Below are 20,547 nucleotides of genomic sequence, written 5' to 3'. Positions count from 1 at the left end.
CAATTCTTAGATGAGCTAAAAACATACAAAATTAATCACTAAAAATTGTTTAAAAAGAAAAAGCACTCTCTGCACGATCTGGGTTTTTGTTCTTAGAGTATAAAGATTTTGCCTGTAGGTTTTGTAATTTTGTAATTAAAGAGGAATTTATTTATTTATTTATTTATATATTTTATGTCTTATTAAAAATGCAATTGAACTTAAGCTGCAATACAGGACCCCAATCAGTCTCCAAACCATGTACATGATGTAAAAGTGGCTAAATATAAAAATCTGTAGTAAATTTACAAAAGCATGATCAATAGGTGCACACAAAAAATCTTTAATCTACATGAAGTCATGTCTGCCTTAACAGAGTTTCTTAAAATAGTCCAGTGAGAGACCTAATTCTTCTTAGCAACATTTAGAGTACAGGCACGTGGACTTCTTGGGAGTATTTAATAGAGTGGAATGTTGTTTAGAGGAAATTTCCACAGTAGTGAGGGGGCTGGGTGAGGGGGCTGGGTAACTATGAAGCTTCTGGTTATTCTTACTTACAGTAAATCAAATCCAATCAAATTACCGCATGAGCTGTCTGTCATTCTTTAATATTCGATTCATTTTCTGCCTTGACTGCTTATAAGAATAGAGGATCAACAAGAAGTTTCACATTGCGATGAAAATTTATCCTTTAGAAAGGAGGTTTAAAACTCAGCACTTAAATTTAAAGTTTAACTCCGTCCCACCAAGAGACCGGCTCACTCTGCCTGACAAAGAGCTCAGCTCTAACACTCTGACACTAAGCTGAAGAGTTTAAGAAGAAAGCCAGCTCTGAAGAATTTTACAAGACTTTGCCTTTTTCCCTTCAGAGCAGGGAGGTATTTTTTGTAATATACTTATATATAAAGAATGGGAGATTATGATGACGATACAGCATTTCTTGGACAGAGCGGTCCTTACTTCTGGACCACATTCTTTCTCCTAAATGTTGTTTTTGTGTCAACCGGATTCAACGGGCTTTACATTGTCTTTGTTGGAGCAGCTCCGAAACACCACTGTTTGATTCCAGACGTCAACCTGACCGAGGAGTGGAGAGATGCCATCATTCCCTTTACGATAGTGGATGGTGAGGAAGTTCAGAGCCAGTGCAGCAGATATAAGATAGACGTGGTTAGAAATCTTTCTGCACAAGGATATATTCCTGGAAGAGAAGTTAACCTGACAACCCTGGAGCAGGAGGGATGTTTAGATGGATGGAATTACAGCAAAGAAATCTACCAATCCACTATAGTCACTGAGGTCAGTATTATATTATTATGATTACTAACATGAAATTCCAGTTTTGAAAGCTTTAAGCTGTCTTTTTATTATGTAATTCGCATCTTTTACAGTGGGACCTTGTTTGTGACAACCAATGGAAAGTTCCATTTGCATCCTCGAGTCTATTTGTGGGATATCTCATTGGGTCCCTAGTCTCAGGACAGCTTTCAGACAGGTACTTTACTCCTAATTATCCTTTTTCTACTTACCCTGAATCCACCCTGTATAATTATACCTACATTGACTTAATTATAAGACATTTTCTGTCATTTACTATATACTACAAGTCTGTTAGTTTCTCTAAATCAAGTCTGTTCATACAGTGCTGATTACAGTAGTGTCTGAAAAATAAATAGCTGGCAAATGACACTGATTTCGGAATAGTTAAAAAAAAAACCTATAGCCACACTATATAGTGGAATTAATGACAGCAGCCCCATCTGCTGTTATAAGAGGGATGGTGCTAACACACGGGCTAATATAGTTTTGTATTTAACATAAATTTTTATTTCCTTATTCAGTTTCTAATGTTTCCAATTTCGGTTCATTTCCAAAGAGGGTTTGTTCATTTAGCTGTGATGTTTGTTTGTTTTTTTAAACCTTAACTGTAGCTATTTGATTGCATTTCCTCACCAAAAGAAAACAAACCACATGCATTTATAAATGCTCTGTATCTGTGAATAAATATCTGCGATATATACGATTCCTTTCTAATCAGGTTTGGAAGGAAGAAGGTTGTTTTTATGTCTCTTGGGGTCCAGTGTCTCTCCGTCCTGCTTCAGTCCTTTTCTCATTCGTGGAGGATGTTCTGCATCATGTACCTCTGGGTTGGAGCCTCTCAGATATCCCTCTACATTTCTGCATTTGTTCTAGGTTTGAAATATAATTTAAACATGTGTTTGGTATGATTCCTCTGTCTGCCTTCAGTAACAAGCTTGTCACTAACGATTTATGATTTCATCTTGGATAGGAACTGAGGTTTTGAGTAAAACTATGCGTGTGCTGTTCACAACTCTCGGAGCCTTCCTTTTCTACTGCATTGGGTACATGACACTTCCTTGGATTGCATACGGCATCAGAGAATGGAGGACTCTGGTTGCAGTTCTGTCAACAACCTCTCTGATAAACTTTCCTCTGTGGTGGTATGTTTTTTATGATATCCAGTGATTTTTATTCCAATATTCATGCATAAATGCAAAGTCAATTACACTGTCAATAACTGTGAAGAAAATAGACTCTAAAACTATGTTGGTTGGGCAGGTTTATCCCAGAGTCTCCTCGATGGCTGATGACTCAGGGGAGAGTCAAAGAGGCCGAGGCCATTGTCAGAGAAGCTGCAAGTAAAAATAAAGTTCAGGCACCACCTGTAATCTTTAAAGAATCTGAGGTGAGGTTCATTCATTGTTATTAATATTAGTATTAATATATGCATTTGTCTAACATTCAGGTCCATATCTAGTATTTTCTAAAAATGGAAAAACAAATTTAGGGTTACATTTCTGGAAATTTGACACACAGAATGAGCCACAACATTAAAACCACTGACAGATGAAACAAATAGCATTTGTCTTCTCATTCCAATGCATTATTTTGCCGGAAAAACCTTGGGTCTTGGCATTCTTGTGCATGTTACTTTAACATGTATCACCCACCTAAATGCTGTTGCAGACCCACTCCCCACATCGTAGCAACACTCTCTGACGGCACCGGCCTCCCTCTGCAGGACAGTGCACCATGCCACACTGCCAAACCTGCTTAGGGGGGTACCACAAAGAGCCCAAAGTGTTGACCCAGATCTGAGTCCGATCAGATATGTGGGATGCAGCGGAACAAGCCAGATCTACAGATGTCCAACCCTGGAACCCAAAGGATCCACCGCTAATGTCCCAGTGCCAGACATCACATTCAGGCCTTCAAGGGTCAGAGCTGTTTTATTGGCATGAGGGGCACCTGCACATACATAGGTGGTTTCAATGTTGTGGCTGACAGGTGTACGCTGGTAGTTTTAATATTCACAGACTAAATGTAAAAATGTGACTCTAGAGGCCACATTGAATATTTTAGTCATTTACATTTTTTTGCCCCATAATGTTTTATTATAAGTTGCTTTCTTGAATAGAAATCTAGTGCTAGTGTTTGGAATTAAGAATCATTCCTCAGATTACTATAAGATTAAAATACGGTACAATCTCACCCATTCATATCCACATAATGCTTTTTCCTTGGACAAAGCCCACATATAATCTGCTTATGATATACTGACAATAGTCTATGTACAAAAGTAGAAGTTCAAATCACATAAATTATATTCTGTCTCCATTTAACACCCAGGAATTGCCTCTTTTCAAGACATATACCATGCTTGATATTCTGAAATCCAAGAATCTGAGATGTATCACACTGATGTGTCTCCTTTTATGGTACGTTTTATGGTTGCTTTCACCTTTTTCTGACATTTTAGGTTTTTGTAATTCAGCAAAAATAGTCAGTGTGAACAGATGGCTGACTTGACCTTTATATAATAACACAAATATTGGTAAATAATGACACTGTACTTTTCTTTTTGTATTTTCAGGATGGCAATAAACATTGGGTATTTTGGTTTATCGCTGAACACCTCCAACCTCAGTGGCAACCCATTTGTGAACTGTTTTTTGTCTGCTACAACCGAAGTCCCCGCTTACATAGTCTCTACGTGGCTGCTAAAAACATGTCCCAGAAGAGTGCTCCTTTCATTGTTCCTTATCATTGGAGGAGGAGTTCTTCTGCTCATCCAGTTCATCCCTGACAGTAAGGTTTCCCTTCTTACAAAGTAAAGCTCTAATATCATGAAACCAAAAAACAATTAAGTCTCTCTCTATTTCTTCTCTCTTCAGCCCTTCACAATGTTGCTCTGGCATTAGAAATGACTGGAAAGTTTGGCTTCACTATGGCCTTCAGCATCGTGTACATCTACACTGCTGAGATTTACCCCACAGTACTCAGGAATATTGGCATGGGGATGTGCTCCTCAGCTGCACGTGTTGGCAGTATCACAGCACCTTATGTCATTTTTTTAGGTACACAGATGTTAGATATCTCACACAGACACTGCATTGGCTTAGTCATACAATGATATAGCGTAGGTACCTAAAAAACCAGCACAGAAAAACAGCAGTGGTATGTAAAAATATTAAATAGTCAGGTAAAAGTATGTCTTGCAGCATCTCATGTAAACTTGAAGTAAACATAGATTTGTAGATGCTTAACATTTCATGAGGTTATACATTTAGGTATCTAAAAGTATGCCATTTTCTAAAGTTGACTTTTGTTCCTTTATTATTTCTAGGTACGTATAATAAAGTTCTGCCTTATATTTTAATGGGAAGTCTCACAATTGCTTCCTCTGTGGTTAACCTCTTCCTTCCGGAGACCCTTCATAAAGATCTTCCGGAAACCGTGGAGCAGATGCAAAAATGTCAGGGGTGAGGGCAGTTCACGCATCACATGTAGATATGATCAAAGTGCTAAATGTCTCACATGTGGGCTGTAGAACACATCAGAACTTGATTTTAGTATTTGTCAATGCATAATTTCTGAGAACACTTAGATTGATTGACTTCCTGATAAGGCGATGTGCATGTTGTAAAAGGGCAATATATTTTTTTATGCTACATACCTTCAAATGTGAAGAAATAGAAAATAACATTTTTCTCTTTTTTTCACTTTTTTTGTAATTTCAGGCTTTGCAGTGGACCAAAAGAAGAAGAAATGCATAACAAATGCAGCAATAGTTAACCCACCCATACCATGTGAGGCCCATTCTGATGGGCAAGCTCTTTCTCTTTAGTTTATTTGATGTTAAGCGTCTTTTGCGTGAAAGTGACCATCTGAAATCCCAAAATAAAATCCCACAAGCATGCTAAGATTGTGAATTCAAGAATTCCTATAAGTATTTAGACATATTGAAAATAAAAACATTATTCATTTTTTACGGAATTGAATGGTCACAAAATTCAAGTAAAAAATTAACATTTGAACCCTATTAGCGCACAGTTCTGGTTTTGTGTTTTAACAGCTAATACCACATTTAACATCATTGTCTATTTTATTGTTTTTACTGCCAGTGAAAAGTTTGATTTACTGTAATAAAAAGCATCATGCTACCATACTAATAAAGAAAAGGGTACAGTCAGCAGGTCTTAAGCTTAGTTAACATAAAATCTGGAAATGGCTAGCAGTTTGCTTGATTATGTCCAAAGGTAGCAAACGTCACCTGCCAGCATATCTGAAGCTTACTAATTAACTTGTAATATCTTGTTTGTTTAAGAGAAGACAGAGCAAGGAGTTCTGGGATACCCCAACCCCCAATATTGAAATGGGGAGACTTGAAACCATTTAAGTGTTACAAATCTTTGACTGAATCAATGCACAAGATGTTAATAGATTACATGTTTGTTTTACTGTTTTTTCAAATAAATTGTCATTGAATATTTGTTGTTAAATGTTGTTTGTTTATTTTTATGTCTTTTTTAAATATATGCTCTCTATTAATTTGTTGGGCCACTTCAAGCTGTTTTGAAATGAGAAATATAAACCACATATTGATACATACCACTTGTTCTACAATACTGTGATTATGAATTGCTATAAAATGCAGCGAAGAAATCAGAGGTTAACGGGAGATGGAACCAAGCAGTGCTGTTAACAATGGTGTCTCTCTAAGCTGTCATATGCTCCAAGCCTATTTAGTGAATTCTGTCATAACTGTATCAAGATAAATTCCTCTTGAGTTGCTGTCCCACATTAAGCTTTTGAAGCTCTAGCTTTAGCTTTAGCTTTAGCTTTGGAAATGTCTCAGCTGTCATTATGTAAAATGTATTAAAAACCTGTATGAAACACAAATAGAAGAGACCTAAAAAATGACACTTTACATAACTATCTGACCTCCTAGATTAAATGAGCTATATATAAATTCTGAGCTCTAAGTACTAAGAAAACGTTTTGCTTTAAATGTTAAGAAATTTAGTCACAAAATGGACAGCATAAAAATCATGACACCTTCGCAACTGGCCATCAGTATCCTCCTGAACAGATTTTTTTGGCACCTTTTATTTTATGTAATTGAATGATTGCACAAAGTACATTACTGATCTAATAACTAGAAATTCTAACTTAACCCTTTAAGACCTACCATAGAACCAAGTCCGCCAGAGCTTATAGTATATTTTTACATGCTGTGGAGCCATTTTTTGGAGCACTTCAAGTTGCTATACATCAATACAACCATTATAGCCCACATTTTAATAATATGTCTGCATTAAGTGCATAGTAATTACGTAAATTGCAAAAAAAGTTTTGCAAAAAAAAGTTTTAAATCGTTTTTGATTTTTTAACATATATTTCTAGTTAGAGAAATGTAAGAGGCTTATCCCTCAAAACTGTAAATACAAAAAAGTTGCACAAACTAGTTTCCCACCAAAGGAAATTTATTTTAAGTGTCTTCATAGTTTTATTTTTGAGATACACCAATTTTCATATACTGCAGGAAAAACAAAAAAATATATTATAGTGCAAATTTGCAAAATAACAGCATATGCATCAAAATAAAATATTTCCAGCAGTGCAATATGAGTCCTAAGCATCCCAGAAACGACACAGAAAGTCATAAAGTCAAACATAACTTTTAAAAACACAAGTATAGGCTCATAAGGCCACGATGGTAAAAAACTACATTTCCGCAAAATAACGTCACTTCCGGTTTCGGGCAGGTCATGCCGGACATGTGATAGGAAAACCTCCTGTGTTGTACCAGTGCCAAAGACTTCACGCGTCAAGGACCTCAACAGCTATGGGCCGGTGGCTCTGACATCCCACCTGATGAAGACCGTGGAGCGGCTGGTCCTGGCTCAGCTTCAGCACCTGGTGAGCTCATCACTGGACCCACTTCAGTTTGCCTACCAGCCTGGCATTGGAGCGGATGATGCCGTCATTCACCTCCTACAGAGGGCCCGGTGGCTCCAGTGTCCGGCAGCCTCGCCTCTGTCAATGCGCCCCAGGGTGGCTGTGGCTACAGTGTAGCTTGCCATCACCAGTGTGTGAATGTGTGTGTGAATGGGTGGATGACTGGATGTGTAAAGCGCTTTGGGGTCCTTAGGGACTAGTAAAGCGCTGTACAAATACAGGCCATTTACCATTTTACATCGTTCCCTCGCTCACCTGGAGACCACTGGAAGCACTGTGAGAATCAGGTTCTTTGATTTCTCCAGTGCCTTCAATACTATTCTTCCCTCGGTCCTGAAGGACAAGCTGGAGAACTCAGGAGTGGACCATCACCTCACTACCTGAATTCTGGACTACCTCACCGACAGACCACAGTATGGGAGAACTCAGGGCTGTGTGTCGGACAGGGTCGTCTGCAGTATGGGGGCCCCACAGGGAACGGTTCTGGCTCTGTTCCGCTTCACCATCTACACTGCAGACTTCTCCCACAACTCCACCCAGTGCTTCCTGCAGAAGTTCTCTGATGACTCTGCAATAGTCGGCCTCATCACTGATGGGGACGACAAGGAGTACAGAGGACTGACCCAAGACTTTGTGGACTGGTGCCAGCTGAACTACCTCCAGATCAACGCCAGTAAAACCAAGAAGCTGGTGGTAGACCTCCGCAGGCACAAACATCCTCCACTGCAACCACTGAACATCCAAGGTATGGACATTGAGGCTGTGGACAGCTACAGGTACCTTGGTGTTCATCCGAACAACAAACTGGACTGGACTCATAACTCAGACGCCCAGGAAAGGGCAGAGCAGGCTGTACCTGCTGCGGAGACTCAGGTCGTTTGGAGTAGAGGGCCCACTCCTTTACTCAGTTGTATACAGCATTTGTATTCTATTTTATCCTATTGTATATTTTATTCTATTTATTCTACTGTATATAGTATTTTATTCTATTCTGTACAGTTGTGTACAGTATTTTATTCTTATTGTATTCTAATTTTGCTATATAACTTTTGCACTGTCCACTTCCTGCTGTGACAAAACAAATTTCCCACGTGTGGGACTAATAAAGGTTATCTTATCTTATCTTATCTTATCTTATCTTATCTTATCTTATCTTTAGAGAAACTATAATTGTCAAGGCAGCATCAAGATATTTTCCAGGGAAACTGGTTGTGACTTGATGCTTAAGAAGGTTAGATGATGCAACAAATCAGTTACACTGAAGTCAATCAGCAACAAGATGGTTGAATAATATTTAAAAAATCAACGTGTATGGTCGTGGCTGTAACTCAGGAGGTTGAACTGGTCTTCCGGTAACTGGAAGGCTGGTAGTTTGAGCACAAAGTTTTGATGTCAAAGCATCTTTGGGAAAGTTAATGAACCCCAAGTTGGCATCTGAAATGTTAATGTTCAATAGAAAGCATTTGGTTGTAAAAAATAAAAAGTGCTTGTTTGAATGGGTGTCAACGCATGAATGAGACATGTTGTATAAAACACGTTGATGCTCCAGTAGAACAGAAATACTGTATAAGATCCAGTCCCTTTTCCATTTACTAAATAAAGGTAACACCATCATATGAAATTAATAAGCGATGGTGATGGCTTAATTTGTGACTGTTTTAAAGTGATTTTAAAGTAAACTTTAACATCCAATTTAAGTTTTTCTTTGATGTGTCCAGGTCATCGTTTGGTTACATTGATATTGTCAGATATTGTAGTTATATTGTTAGTATTGTTGTCTTCCCATTGGCTGCTCTCTCAGGGAAGCGTAAAGGCCATTCTGGAAGAAGCTGTTAAGAAGAATAAAGTAAGAGGCCCCTCAGAGGCTATTTCGACCCAAGCTGAAATAAGAGTCTTGGAAATATGTTGTTTGTTTGAATATGTGATCTTCACAATCTGCAAAGGTGCTAAAAAGGTCAAAGGTTCTAAAAACTAGATGAAAGATAATTTAATTATGATGTAGTTTCATTGGCTTGGCCTTTTTATCATCTGGAAGTAATATAGCAGAAGAGGCTAGAAAAGGCTGTAGGAGGGCTTTGTGACTTTTTTTTTTTTTTTTTTTTTTTTTTTTTTGGTTAAACAAATATTTCTATAAACAAATATTAAATATAAATATTTTTGTTCCCGGTGAATATGAAAAGTATTTGGTTAAGACTTGCTTACACCAAGAGACTCGAGTTCCTGTTGTCTGTTGGCTCAGGTTTGCATTTCAGGTTAGCCTGTTTGTGTTAGGTCACTCATTATATCACTTTGTACCATGTGTGCAGAAGTCGTGTTTCATTTACAGATCTAGGATCCAAAGTTTAACTACAGTTTCATCTTGTTGTTTTCCTCCCCACACCTTGAAGATTTGTTGTCTATGAAGAAAAAAACATTACATTTCTGTGGTATGTGTACAGTTTCCACATATAATGTGAAAAGTATTAAAACCAAGAGATGAAAATGTAAACTTTAGTCATATGCATAAGCTAGATACAGTACAAACGTTTGGTTATTTAAGTCTCGAAACTGCACCTAATTCGTTTGATATTTGGTTGTGTATTTTGCATTTCCAGTCTTACAATTTTACTCTGAAGTCTCTACACTGTAAAATCTAATTATTTCCAAGAACTTCAAAAAATAATGTAAAACTCATTGCCTCAAAAAAAAAAACTAAGCTTTGTAATTGAAATAACTAAATTAGGGTAACTCATTCGTTATGAGTATCTGTCTTAGCAGGATCGCTGTCATCATCATTAACTACTACACTTCAACCCCTAACACATCAAACCAGCATGTCAACCATTACTTAAGCTGCTTCTCATCTGCTGAGGGAGGTTCCAGCTTACAGAAGTGTCTTGGTACTGCTTCAGTAATGCTCCAGAACCTTCTCCGAGTCTTCAGCTCTCCTCCTCCATCCTGATCCTCTGTGTCCACGCCATCCCAAGAGGTAATGCTTCAGAAAAATGCATTGCTAGATCATCGTGTTCCAAAGACCCTATTTTCTTAACTTAATAAACAGCATACTCACTCTTGGCTTGCATTGTGATTTTACTTACTGTTCCCGACCCATGTATCTACGCCTTCCTTCGTTCGCATGCAAGTGATGCCTTGGGTGCACATTATCAGATTTGCTTGGTGCCCCGGTTAAAGTGGCACCATCTCTTAGCTAACCTTTGGTAGCCCACTCTACAGAGAGAGTATGTGCAACCTGTTCAATTTGCTTCAAAAGCAAGGCTCGTTCCTGCCTTCAGCTCTTTTGCAACCACTCCTGTCAGCCACCTCTGTATTCCAACTGCATTCCCTCACACATTTTCTCAGACAGACAGACATTCCCAATTTATATATTGATTTTGCGTGAAGTACTAGGCACAAAAGTTAGCTTGTTCTCAGGATTCTAGTTCAACAATCAAAAAGAAAGGGCTAATCGGGAGCTTAAAGCTGCCCTGTGCTGTATCACTACCTCAATCCCTCCTTCTGAAGGCCCCATGGTCCTTAGGTTAAGTATGCTCACTAACCGCCTCACCATTTGAAGCTTCATTGGGATGTCAACCGTCTTTGCTTCCAGTCCAGGAGGGGGAGACTGTGGTGCTCTCTTTACAACATCCCCAGCATCATTAACACATCAGCTGTCTATCTCAAGCTTCCAACATCTTTTAAGATCCAGCCTACTTTTTATGTTTCCCAAATGAAACCTTTTCTTCCAGCCCTTTTTGCATGCTGGCCCATCAGCATGTACCCGCCCAGGTAGTGGACAATAAACCTGGTTACATGGTTCACAGGTTTTTGGGCATTCAAAGATAAGGTCCCACCTCAATCCTTTGCAATATTCTCTTTGTAATGAAAATAAATAATTCTGAAATATTCTGAAATAATCCAATTTATTAAGTCATGGTATCTGTTCTATTTCAAAAGTTCTATTTTACTTGTTTTTGTTTTGAAATTTTATTCTGTGCACAGTATTTGGTATGTCTAATTTACCTAACCTACTGTGAAGAAAACATCAAAGTCATTGAAAATATTAAAATCTAAATAAAATACTTTTCAAAATCTTGTGTAACTGTGGTCATAATGCGCTAGTCTCCTCAGCTACAGGATATTCACTTGTTTAGCACAACAAAACATGTGCTAAAGCTCAAATAGTGTTGTAAAAAAAACTTTATGTAACTGTGTAACCTCCCATATCAGGTGAGGCATATAAAACCTGAGCTCAGCTTTACAGTTCACAACCTCTGAAATCTCTTAGACCAATAGTGCTCATCCAATCTTCTGGCTATTCAGCACTGACTCTTTTAAGTATGAAGGATTTTGGTGAAGTAACGAATACGGTAAAAATCAGAGACTATGACACCATCACAGCTTTTCTTGGATCTTGGGGACCCTTTCAGCTCAGGATTTTTTTAGCACTGGCCATAAGCATTCTCCCAAATGGATTTATTGGCGGCTATATAGTATTCATAGGTGCTATTCCATCTCACGAATGCTATATTCCTGAAAACTACAACATCAGCGAGATGTGGAAAAACGTGACAATCCCATTGGAAACTGTTAGTGGCAATGCAAAGCGGAGTTCCTGTTCAAGGCTTAACTTGGATGTGGTCAGGAACTACTCTCAGAACAATATTATCCCAAATGTCGATGTGAACGTTAGTGAAATACCTTGGGAGAGTTGTATAGATGGGTGGTTACACAGCAAAAGCATCTACCAGTCAACTATTGTTACCGAGGTGAGAAATTTGTCATGATTTTATTTAGCATCATAGATTTATCTAGAACATGCATGCACAAGGTATAGCATTGATCTGCCAATCTGGTAACTAGAAAGTCTTATCAGTGTTACCAGATGTGCTTTTAAGTGAAGTGCCTGGCATGGAGCTGGATGTGAAGAATTTCAGACAAGATAGTTTTACATAGACTTTTCCATGACATGATTAAGCTATTATGCAAAGTAAAACTAATTCATGTAAACTGCTAAACTATGGCAGCCCACCAGGTACAACAACAACAGGTCAAAATGCCAAACTTTAATTTTCTACTCTTATACACAGGGTTCATGGTGTGTGATATTATTATTAATGGGAAATTAAGCAGCAACTAGAAGTCGAGCAAGTAATTATTTGTACATTAGTGCCGTAAAAAAACAAACACAAATGCTTGTTAAGATATAATCTTGCTTAAAGATGACTGTTTCAAGAATTATGCAGACTGAAAGAAGTCACACAAACACTTGAATTTACTCAGCAACCAGCAGCATCCTGCATCATGTTTTTAATGTTACTGTCAATTAAAGTTGCATTACAGTTACAATGGATTTAAGATTAATGCTCTTTAGTTTATTAGTCCTTTTCATCTTATTCAAACATCTCTCTCATGCCACAGGTGAGGATTTTGACTTACATTTTTTATAAAGTTTGACAGTTCCTTGTTTTCCCCAGTGATTGCAAAGCATTCAAGCATCAAAACAACATCAAACCACAATGTTTCCTCTACATCATGCAAATAAAAAGACTAAAACAATAACTATCCTAACATAAACTGATTTTTTCTCACTTTCTATCAGTATATGTGTATATGAGTTAAAAGTAGGTGTTTTACAAATTGTACGTGTGATTAAATTCTCCCCGTACTGGGGAGACTAACTGATAGTTATTATGAAAAATTAATGAAGTTATTGGTGTTGTTGCACAAACAATTACCTGGAACTATTAAAAAATAAAAGTTGTTCTACCTGTGGGAGAGTTACTCTTACTTTACATATTCAGAAGTCATAGATACTGTGAGTTCTTATTCTATTCTTGTCTTCAACTAGTTACTGAGAATTCCAGTCAGTAAAATATCAGCATATCATGAAAACATCCTCCAAGATGTAGCCCATGCAGGACCCCGTTGCCTACAGTGGGATTTCAGAACTTATCACCATATTACCTTAGATTTATAACCTACCACTAATTTAAATTGTGATCTGAGTCACCTGTCATTTCTTTATTGGTTGACAGATTTGCAGATGTATACCACAAATTGTAAGTGAGTGAAAACGATGTACTGATTTTGCAGTGGGACTTGGTTTGTGAGAATGCATACAAACTTCCACTCACCAGCTCCATTTATTATGTTGGTGTGCTACTGGGAGCGTTGATCTCAGGTCTGGTGTCCGACAGGTCTGTACTCCACACAACAATGTTTGAACAGTATTTGTGTTGATCTAGTCTACTAGACTGTGTTTCCTTACAGATACGGAAGGAGACCAATACTCTTTATCATGATGCTGCTTCAAACTGTATCAATCACAGCACAGATATTCTCCCCGAGCTGGGAGATTTTCACCTTCATTTTCTTTTTGGTGGGTGCTGGGGGATTCTCCAACTACATCATTGCATTTGTGCTAGGTATGTTTTCCTAATAAGGAATGAGATTTTTTATGCTGCACAGACATTAAGTAATTTTGTCTGTGCATGAAGTACAAGTCAATTGCTTGGATGTACAATAAAATTTAGGAAGCCCTAAATGAAAGAATAAAGAAATCAAGAAATAAGCAAACATAATTCCTAACTGTTATATAGACATACTATGTATCACTTATGCACAACTCTTGTTACAACCTCAAAAACTACATATGAATTGTGCTTCATGCCAGACCGTAATGGTTTATCTGATTTGATAAGTAAGACAGTAAGACAGACTGCACTAATGCTCAGTTTCAGAACTTTCCTTGTAACAATATTACAAATTTTCCAAAATGTTGTTTTTGACATTTACAGGTTCAGAAATTCTAAGCCCAAAAACCAGAGTGGCGTTTTGTTCTCTTGGAGTTTTTATGGGCTCAGCACTGGGGTACATGGCAATGCCTGGAGCAGCCTACTTCCTCCGGGAATGGCAGTTGCTGCTGATTCCAATGGCTGCCTGTGGATTGATCTACGTCCCTCTGTGGTGGTGAGACTTTTTCATTTGTTGCATTATGGCTTGTGTCCTGAAAGTTGTTTTCAACTCAAGAAAAAGATATAATTTCTTATTGAAGGGTAATACATTAATTTATAGTTCAAGATAGCAAAACACCAGCTTTTACTTCATAGTTTGTTTGTTTAAGGTTAAATACAGTAGGGGGTAACACTGTCATTTTCACTGTTATAAACCATATGTTTGGAACAGTGTATATTTTCATTTCCAGTATTAAAACTGTCTAATTTATAGAAAAAATGTTGCATACTCTTTGTTTCATTTTTCCACTTAACTTGTCAAAAACATTAATCCCCTAAGAGAAAAGGTTCATTTTACCAGATTTAGCTAATAGCTAATTTTCATCTTGAAAGGCCAATAAGTAAAATATCAACTCAACTGAAAACATCCTCCAAGCTGTAGCCCAGGCCAGCTGGATGTTTCTCCGGTTAGTTTGTTAAACTCTGACTCCAAAATATGTCAGCATATTAGAAATTTACAGCCTTATATGGTAAACAGACCCAAAATTTGCAACGTGATCTGAATTCCTTGTCAGTCATGTTGATCACTTGTTTTGTTTTTTATGAATGGTGTGCTGCCTTGAACTGTGGGACATGATCATCTCCTTTCTTTTTGTGAAGGATAGTCCAGCATATTCTACACTAGATGGGCAAATAGTGAAATCACTGAAGCACTTTTCCTGAACATTTATACAGATCAATCAGCTCTTGTCATGGCTGCCATTCAGATACTGGGTCATTTCACTACTTTAGGATCGTTCCTAAACAAAAACGACTATTCAACCTCAACCAACAAACAGCTAACTCAACAAGATGTTTTGGCAGGGATGTCGTCAATGTCTTGCTTTACTATCAGATTAATGATCAAGTTTGTGTTTCTCTGAAAATATTATGTTGCCACTGTGTTTGTCTGCTCAGGATAGTCCCAGAGTCTCCTCGCTGGCTGATCTCTCAAGGAAGAGTAAACGAGGCTGAAGCAATCCTGAAGCACGCTGCAAAGCTGAACAAAGTAGAGCCGCCACAGGCAATTTTTACACAAGCTGAGGTAAGTGCATCAGCAAGTTGGTGATTTTAAATCAGAGTGTGTTTTGAGAAATGTGCATTAGGTTAGAATAAAACTAAAACCTTTGACATTTGCACCATGATTATGCTTGTCTCTTGGCTTAGGTTTGCATTTCAAGTTAGCCTATTTTTCTTTATAAAAATTCATTATATGGCTTTATAGCACATATGCAGAAGTCTGCAGGTCCAAGATCCAAAGTTTAACCACTTTGTCTGTTTTTTGCCACAGATTGAAGATGCGCTCACAATGAAGGAGGAGAAGCAAAACATTTTGGTCATTGTGAAAAGCTGCAATATATTCTCTATTACACTGATATGTTCACTTCTGTGGTACATCTAGAATTTGCTCATATGATTTAGGAGATTAAAAGATTTAAACCAAAATAATTGCTTGTTATGTCAAATTAAGTTTTGCTTTGAATTTCTGTGCAGGATCATCATCACCATCAGCTACTATGCTTTAGTCCTCAACACTTCCAACCTGAACGGTGACCCTTACATAAACAGCTTCTTGTCTGCTGTCGTAGAAGTTCCAGCTTACATAATTGCCTTGGTACTGCTTAAGTACTGCTCCAGGCGCTTCTGCCAGTCTTCCACGCTCTTTCTCGGGGGTGTCATGATCCTCTGTGTCCACCTCATTCCAATAGGTAATGATTAAAGTGTTACAAGCAAGTCACTTGTTAATGAGTTCACACTGTGGATGAACAAATGTTTGCACTTCGTCCTCAGAAAATGTAACAGGAACAAAACCCCATTTACTTACCTTGATAAAATAAAAATGTATTCAGAATGCATGTGACGTGTTATTTGACCAAGTTGAATACTTTTAGCTTCCGCTGTGACCAAATCGGACATGGGTCTAAAGGGCATTACAGACTGAGCGCGTGCAAAAAGAAACACAAAGTTCTAAATTTTCCAAATGCATTTTCACCAGAAAATGCACTGAGACAAAATAGGGCAGTTGAGCAGTTTTAGCACTTGTTGACAGAGTTGGAACCACATCTGAGGAGGCAGAGAAATAATTTCAGAGGGCCATTGACCCGGAGCAGTGTCTACTGTAGCTGTTCGTCTGATGTAAAATGGTATTTTTTAGTATTTGTATACTCGGTAACAGTGTCCGTTTTAAGTTACAATTGCACCTGTTGCCAGATGCAGTGGCCTGACTGGTCAGAGCTATTTATTTGGAACTGACAAAAAGTTTTTTGTTCATTAAACTAAATCCTGGCAAATCGTCAAGTGAAGTTCTGCAGTCGGTGAGAATTACAACAGATATTTTAACTAGAGATGGCACGATACCACTTTTTTATGTCCGATACCGATACCGATATCATAAATTTGGATATCTGCCGATACCGATATGAATCCGATATAGTGTTTTTTAATCAACAAAACTGTTTTTTAAAATATCTTGCTGCATTTTGCAAGTCTGCAAGTTCATACTCAAGTTTAAAACAACAACTACACTAAAGCTATTCTGTTATACCTGTATACAAAAAAAATATTTCATAGTTCAGCAATACTGATCAATCTAATAAACTTAGACCTACACCATCCTCCCTATTCTGGTATTTTAAAGAGTACTTAGCGTAAATATTAAGCAACCTAACTAATAGGGTTCCAACTCCCAGCAACAACAAAAATAAATAAATAAAAAATAGGGAACCACCCCTCACGCTCCACCTCATGATGCTTAATCAACGTAATCAACCTTAATTTGATGCAGTGTGAAAAAAAATGCACAGAAATCAATTATTTTTCAAGAAATATTAAATAGATTCAACATCTTTCTTCAACAAAATTGCAGACTGCACAGATGGTACCTTCCCAAAGGAAAATGTACTATAGCTTACTAGGGTATATATATTAGACTTAATAGTCACTATATACAGTAATTGACTTCTATTCATTTTACATCAAATTAAAACTTTGGGTGTCAGATAATTATTTATTAAAAGCTAGACATTTTAAATGAGAATAAGAAAGAAAAGTATGTCTTTGTGCCCCCTTTTCCCAGTTAATGCCCTATCGGCCCCCCTGGCTAAACTTTGCTAGATCCGCCCCTGCACAGTTACCAGCCGTCAGCTACGTAGAAAAAGATCCTGGTGTAGAAAGTAATATTAAATAAATTCTAACAACAGCTTATCAAGCTTAAACGTGCTGCTGTTGTTCAGCCGCTGGTTTGCTCTTTCTGGCGCAAAGTGGACCAAAAACAAACAAGAGAGACGGACTCACAACAGAAAAGCCGATCAGCTGATCATTAGCAGTTTCAGATTGAAGTAGCAGCCGGAGAGCGAGAGGCAGTCGCTAGTTAAGCTTAACTGGGAATGCTTTACAAACATTCAGAGATGGACTTACACACTTGCTTTACTTCTCTCGGGGATAACTTTGTCGGAGATGAAATGCCAGGTTGCTAGCGAAGCTCCACATGCTATCCAGACCACCGACAGGTCCCGCATGCCACAGCTGCTCTATCACGTGATGCATACTGCTCCGACGTTCTGAGGCGAGTTACGGCGTGTTGCAAGTTTTGTGAGGTGCTTTCGTGATATTTAATGGATCGGATTACATTTTTTTATTTTTCTCCGATATCCGATCCAGTAATTTAGGTCAGTATCGGACCGATACCGATACGTAATATCGGATCGGTCCATCTCTAATTTTAACGTGCAAAATATTTGGACCGATCTAATGCATTGTGTGTAAAGGCCTTAAGTGCAGTCTCTTTAGCATGGCTGCATTGTTTAAAAGTGCATATTAATCGACTGCTCATGAATATTTAGCACTAGCACAGCTCGAATGATTAAGTAAGGTATATTTAGCTACATGAGGAAGTTAGAAACAACACTTAGTTATGTGCATCTCTTTTGACTTTTTAGGTTGTGCTGTAATGTTAAATGTTTTTTACTTCCATAGGTTTACCAGGTGTGGCTGTTTTTCTTGAGATGTTGGGAAAGTTTGGCATCACATCAGCATTCTGTGTGGTGTATGCTGTCACATCAGAGCTGTTCCCCACAGTTATCAGAAACACAGCAATGGGGATTTGCTCCATGGCTGCACGGATTGGGACCATCATCTCCCCATTTATTATTTACTTAGGTAGGATTTTTTGTTTGTTTTACTTCTTCAGGCATTTGGCTTTTACCAGGATTATTTTTAACAAAGTATTTAAAGTTAGCTGGCTTATTATTATTATGGCTTAGTACCTTTTATTACATAGTAATGCTACTGTCAATACTATTCTGTCTTTCCAATTCCATTCAATTCATTTCACAACAACAGTTGTCTCAATTGTAAGGCAAAGACTCCACAATAATACAGAGAAAAAGTCTTAACAACTTATAGTACAAAATCCCAAAGTTTTGCCCTTATTCTCTCCAATTTGTCTGCTTAACAATGCTACCAGTTCAGCTGGAACTCTGGAAAATTAAGCACATTTTTCAGTTCATAATTTTGTTTACATTCTATTTATTTATGTATTTATTGATGTTTTTGTTTTTCAGACTTGAAGTTGTATTAAAAGGTCAAGGTTTATGTTCTTTAACAAGAAAAAAATTAACTTTTGCTTATTTCTTCTTCTTTTTATTTTACTAGCAACAGATAGTCTGTTTTTGTTTTGATGTCCTTATCATTTTATTTTGCATTTTCTATTTGCAGGACAAGAATTCAAGGCACTCCCCTACATACTAATGGGAGTTCTAGCAATATGTGGTGCTGTCTTATGTTTGTTGTTGCCTGAAACAAATGGAAAAATCTTGCCAGAGACTATATCACAAATGCCACAGATATGCAGGTACGTTTAGGCATTAATATATCTACAATCTTTATGTTTAATACCTATTTTGTCACAGTTAAAAATTTTATGTCCCACTGTTGCTAAACGACACCTTGTTGTTCTAGCAGGAGAAAAGGAGAAAAGGAAAAGGAGGCTGAAAATGAAGCGACTCCATCTGTTTGCCAGCTCAAAGAATCTAAATTATAGTTTGGCTTCTCTATGTTTTTATTTTTTGGTTTGTTTGTTGTTTTTTGTTTTTCAGATATTCAGTTGCTGCAGAACATCATGAAGCAGCATGACGTTCTGCAGTTAAACAGCATGTTATACATTTTAAATCTTCTTTTCAGTATTTTTGTGTTTTATGTCTTTTATTTTGAACTATTTTGTAACGGTACTGTATTTGTTTGTTTAGCTTACTTGTGTTATTGTGATGTTTCTTGTCATCAGCAGATGTAGCCACCTCTAGAAATTTAGGAAATTTGCTGGTGTGGAGCATTCAGATATGTCTCCATCCTGAGTCCCAATGGACTTCAAATACATCTCTCACCACCTGCAACAGGCAGCGTGCAGAATATGCAGCACAATGCACACTTCTCCAAAATCCTCTGTCTATGTGGCAAATAATGGTAACGTGTTATTACAAAATAAATAGTTTAGAATTAAAATACATTTCCTGGCGGTGTGGTTTCTACAGTTACACACATTTTTGACATAAAAGAACTCCCCACCTTCTTCAGATATCAGTGGGGTTGCGTGTTAGGAGTGTCAGTATGGGGACAGCCAAGCCTGAGCCAAAGGTTCAATCTCTTTATTTGTCCTGGAAACAAGTCAACTGATACAGAAAAAATGATTTAGTATACATATATAAAGCCCTTAGAATCATCACTGCATTACTCCCTCATGTGGAGGCCCAGGAGAAAGCTTCTTCTATTTAGTAACACATCAAAAGAATGAAGGTGTTGCAATTACCGGGTCAATGTCCAGACCTCGACCTGATTAAAATGGTGTTTCTGGATCTCAGGGACAGCTCTGCATAAATGAATGTGCACAAACCTTATTTAAAGCAATGCTTAAATGCAATGTAGTATTGCTGACAGGTAACACTATTCACCTACTGAAATTCTTCCAGCTGCTTCTATCCTTTGAGTTGCCTGATTTTAATCACTCTAAAATGTCTTTTGCCATGGCTTAAATCCTCCTACTGTACAACTGACTGCTCTGGTGGGTAAAACATTACTTAAGGTGCTGTTGTGGTGCCAAAAGCTGTATTTAGACAGCTGAACCTGAGCTAGGCAGAGAGGAGAGGTGACTTGGAGGACTTCTGCTGGGTAGACCTGGTAATGCAGGAGGAGATGAAATGAACACAAAGCATCACTGGTGTATCCTTTTTTTAAAATAATAATAATAATAATAATAATTATTATTATTATTATTATTATTATTATTATTATTATTATTATTATTATTATTATTATTCACTGCGTTTTACATCTGCACAAA

At 37.5% G+C, this 20,547-nt stretch overlaps 1 pseudogene across 1 annotated transcript; it reads left to right on the top strand.

Moving 5' to 3' along the window:
* The first annotated feature begins 555 nt into the window (after positions 1 to 555).
* LOC309715657 lies at positions 556 to 19,688 on the top strand (annotated as a pseudogene). Its single transcript, XR_014280697.1, has 20 exons — positions 556 to 1,278; positions 1,371 to 1,474; positions 2,018 to 2,172; positions 2,270 to 2,441; positions 2,560 to 2,686; positions 3,631 to 3,719; positions 3,875 to 4,089; positions 4,176 to 4,358; positions 4,628 to 4,763; positions 5,022 to 5,109; positions 11,507 to 11,987; positions 13,315 to 13,418; positions 13,492 to 13,646; positions 14,019 to 14,190; positions 15,132 to 15,258; positions 15,505 to 15,605; positions 15,708 to 15,922; positions 18,189 to 18,371; positions 18,930 to 19,065; positions 19,173 to 19,688. The product of XR_014280697.1 is annotated as an uncharacterized misc_RNA (transcript).
* Positions 19,689 to 20,547: the final 859 nt, after the last annotated feature.

The sequence above is a fragment of the Aulonocara stuartgranti genome (genome assembly GCF_965226115.1).
Source record: "Aulonocara stuartgranti genome assembly, chromosome: 10".
Taxonomy (NCBI): Eukaryota; Metazoa; Chordata; class Actinopteri; order Cichliformes; family Cichlidae; genus Aulonocara; species Aulonocara stuartgranti.
Note: the sequence above shows the minus strand (reverse complement) of the source record. Positions and strands in the feature narration are given on the sequence as shown.